The sequence below is a fragment of the Mastomys coucha genome, unplaced genomic scaffold, assembly GCF_008632895.1.
Source record: "Mastomys coucha isolate ucsf_1 unplaced genomic scaffold, UCSF_Mcou_1 pScaffold16, whole genome shotgun sequence".
NCBI classification, from domain to species: domain Eukaryota; kingdom Metazoa; phylum Chordata; class Mammalia; order Rodentia; family Muridae; genus Mastomys; species Mastomys coucha.
Window position 1 is genome coordinate 64054186 of NW_022196898.1, and position 4571 is coordinate 64058756.

Below are 4571 nucleotides of genomic sequence, written 5' to 3' on the forward strand. Positions count from 1 at the left end.
TCCTCTTAGGTCCGCCCCCAGACCTGCCTCCCCGCCCTCCCACGTCCCCCTCCACTTTCACAGCTCCGCGGCCATCCCTTAAAGGGACAGCTCGGCTCCTTTCTCTGAGCCGGTCTCAGGCCCCAGTTACCAGGCGCCCTGCGGGTCACTAGGAGCCGGTTGCTAAGGCTTTGTTGCCTTTCACCAATTGCTACACAGGAAACTTGGCCCTCGGCCTGGGTGGGGGTGGGGAAATGTCAGGCGGGGCCATAAACTTATGAATGAAAAAGGATGGATAGAGAGGAATGGATGCCTCCCAAGAAGCTGCTGCTGCCTGGCCGGCTGAGATCCTGTCTCCACTTCTGCTTCGGCTAGCTCTTCTTCCACCCCGGATTTTTCTTGTCTCTCTTCAAGCTCTTTCCTGCTTCACTCAGTTTCTTCTAAACTCGTGCGCGCGGGCGCGCACACACACTCACACACACACACACACACACACACACACACACACACACACACACACACCACACACACACTGAAAAACCTCAGACCTTCTCCATGTCGGGTCATACCGGTAGCTATCTTTCCACCAACCCCTATTCTCACCACTGACGGATCTGTTTCTTTATAACGAAATTTCAAGAGAAGCGATGCCTCCTAGCTCCAGAGCACACGGACTGATGCCCTCTAGGTACTCGTGTCTGCTCTCAAGGCTTTGTTCTCAAGGGGGAAAAAAAGTCCCGTCCAGTTCTCCAAGTCATTTTGGCAACAGGTGTGAGAGCAAAATTATGCCAAGTGTAAGGCTCTAGTCTCGGACTGTAAGCTATCCTGGGCGAAGGGAGAAAAAGGAAAGGATCACTTGTCCACTAGAGAAATGAACAGAAGATTTCTTTAATCTTGGCTGGAGCGTTCCAAGGGAGTACAAAGGTTCCTCTCCAGGAGGCCCCGGACTTGTTCTGCAACGTTCTGATCCAGTTTGAACAACTTTAATACTGTGAGCCCTAGGGACTTAATTAGTGGTCAGCCCTTCCCTTACGAAAATGGCGCTACTGAACCACTGTCACCAGAGCATGCGCTCTGAGTGGTTTCTCCTTGAAGCGGTGATTTGTGCAAGCTTTTGGTTCTCAGTTGCTTGTTGACCTCTAGGGAGAGAGGGGGCGCTCGAGCGAAGGTGCAAACTGAAGCGACTTGGAACACTGACGCCAGGGAGGCAACTCAACTCAACGATTCTTAGGCCATTATTCTGCTCTGCTGGCTTTCCAGAAAGCTAAACAAGCACAAAACTGTAAGTGCATACTACTTTGATAAACGGGAAAGTTATTCAGAGCATCTCGGAAATTCTAGCCAAACACATCGTTGGTAAGGGAATGTAAAAAGGCACCCTCTCCTTACATTCAAAAGTTAACCCCTTAACCATATTCATGGAAAGCCAGGAGTCGCAAAGAGCTAGGCACAACAGCTTCGTATTCATGTTTGGAAAAAGGGAAGAATAGAAGAAAAAGAAACAGACTTTACAACTGTAAAAGTCCTAAAAGTTGTAATGAGCCTTGAACCTTTTTAAAGTGTATTACATAGTCTAAGAGCCATGAGAGCAAAGAACTCCCAAAAAGAAAAAGGGAGAGGTGGAGTGCTCTTTAAAATAACCATTGTGTGGCACACATCTTTAATTGCAGCACCTGGGAGGCAGAGGCAGGTGAACCCATGAGTTCGAGGCCAGCATAGTCTAAATAGTGAGTTCCAGGACAGCCAGGGCTGTGAAGAGAAACCCAGTCTTGAAAAATAAAAAATAAAGAAAAAGAACAAAGACCTCTCAAAACTTGAATGTTACCTTTATTCTCCCAAATCCTGGTCTTAATATGATGAACAATTCAAATTTTGTTGAAATAAATGTAATTGAGATTTTTTTATGAAAGATATGGAAAAACAAAAACAAGTGAATCTCACTAGGTTTCACCCCTTTGTCTAAAAAGCTAAAGTAAACCCAACTCAAACCATCTCTAAAGCTGTTGTTTTACAATTCTCATAAAGAATTTTTCATCTGAATATTATATTTTTAAAACTGCAGTAAAAATAAAAATTGGGAGCCAGATGTGGTGGAATGCGCTGACTGAGAGTGGCCATAGCCATTTGCTCCTCCCACAGTGTAGGGCTGGAAGGCAGGTCCTCAGGTTTGGTGGCCCACATTTTTACCCACTGAGCCATCTCACAGGCTGCCGCTGCTGTTTTTGTTTTTTTGAGGTAAATCTCATGTAACCTCAGACTGGCCTGGAACTCCCTATCTAAAGAAGGATGACAGTAACTCTGTCAACCATCCCATAACTCTACATTCCTATGTAGTCTCAGATGAGAGATCCATAAAACACTTTCAGGGGGCAGATTTAATTGAATAGCTCCTGTTGATTCCTAAAAATGATTCTACATTGCCTTTCATATAATGTTCCTTAGAGGTTTTGAACATGAGGAATGAATTGTGACTTAACAGAAGTCCTTAAAAGAAGTGAAAATGGGGGCTGGGAAGATGATGCAGCAGTTAAGAATGCTCCCTGGTCTTCCAGAGGACCCAGATTCAGTTCCAGAAACCCATGCTGAGGAGCTCACGATTGCCTTTAACTGCATCTCCAGAGCATCCAACACTCTTCGGGACCACAGAACACCCATACACAGGTGGCATATACTCACATAGACACACCCACAGAAGAATAAATTCTCCAAGTAAAAATGGCCCTGAGTTTGTGGCACATGCCTATGGTCCCCAGTATATGAGTACTTCATGAGCAGGAAGTCAGACTGGATTAGTGTGAGATAAGATGCCGTCTCAAGCCAAAATTTAAATGAAAACTTAGTTTTCCTTAGCATATTTACTATTATTTTTGATAATAGTTCTTTTTGCTGTCATTTTTGGTTTTTTGAGACAGGGTTTCTCTGTGGCCCTGGCTGTTCTTGAACTCTCTCTGTAGACCAGGCTGACCTGGAACTCACAGAGGATCTGTCTGCTTCTGCCTCCTGAGTACTGGGATTAAAGATGTGTGCCACCTCCATATAGTGGATTAAATTCTTTAATACTATGCTGTATGTAATAGTAAAGTCAGACCTCTCTAAGTCATGCTATAAAAAAATCCTCAAGAAAAATATCCACCAGTGAGCACACAGCACATACACACCAAGATCCTAACGACATCACAAAACACATTATGGTCTCAGTTATCATGGGTCAAAGTTCCTACTGTTGTAGCCTCACAATAAAGGCATGCTCTTACAGCCCATGGGGGAAGGCAAAACTGGACATTTCTTCCCAATCACCCAACTTAATAAAAACAGAAGAAATTAACTTTTACTTGAACCAGCACTAAAGAATGGCATATCATACATGAAAATAGTAAGAGATGTATAATGTCACTTCTCTGTAGAAAAGGAAGGTGCTTGTGGATTTAGCAAGTAAGAACTGAAAGGGAGAGTGTGAACAAATGTTTGTTTAACCCTGCATCTCTAACTTCCATACTGCATAGGCTGCCTTGCATCTCATGTAGGGTGCATATATGCAGACCTAGAGAATAGACTGCTGGAAGCAACTTCAAATTATGCCAACAACTTCCTGCCCAAGCACTCCCCTCGAGACTATGCCAAGATTCCTAGTCACTCTTTACACACAACAGCTCTTCAAAAGGACAAAGCAGCTCTCTGCATCCCAGAACTCCAGAGATGAAATCCATCATCTTCCTCAAGCTTTCTTTCCGCTCCATCCATAGCCTCCCTCCTTTCTAATCCAATCAATTTGCCTGATTTCTTATAAATTGTGTCCCAAAATGGAATGCAGGCCAGTGCTGAGCTGGTGTGACTCGTTATGATGTGTGGGGACAAGGATGTGGTAGAAGACTTCGGTGGGAACAGGAGCGATGGAAACCATTATTAGAACCCAGTTTTACCATTTAACAGTCAAATAACAAGGGAACTCTTTTGCTGTAAGAGATAAAGGAAAAAATGAACTCATGGTAGTCAAAGGCTTGATGGCTGTGACATTTGCATAGTCTGTGTTTTAATTAATACCATTAGAATATTTCATGAAAACATACTTGTCAGTAGGGATATTATCTAAGAAGGTAGGAAAATATAAAATATATGATGGCTGCTTAGTACAAATTGATTTTAGACTATGAAACAAGGCCTGGAAATTTAGTTTAAATTTGCTATGGTTTAAAATGACTAGTTTGATAATCCCCTGTATGATATGAAAACCAACTTAAAACACCTTTTGGCAAAATACATAAGCAAGGCTGAACATGTCCCTCAGGAGAGCACTTGCCTAGCATTTTGAAGGCCTCAATTTCAACCCCTAGAACCTCAAAAGATAATTGCATAAATAAAAATAAAATACAGGGACAAAAATATTGTTATAACAGAACTGAAATGCTGAAAATGTATAGATAGTGTGACACATAAAATATCTGCTCACATGGCTGAAAAAATGGCTTAGTGGTTAAGAGCATTCACTGCTCTGCCAGAGGACCTGAGTCTGGCCCCTAACACCCATGTCAGAAGCTTGCAGCCATTATCTGTTAACTCAGGCCCAGAGGATGACTCTCTCTCTCTCTCTCTCT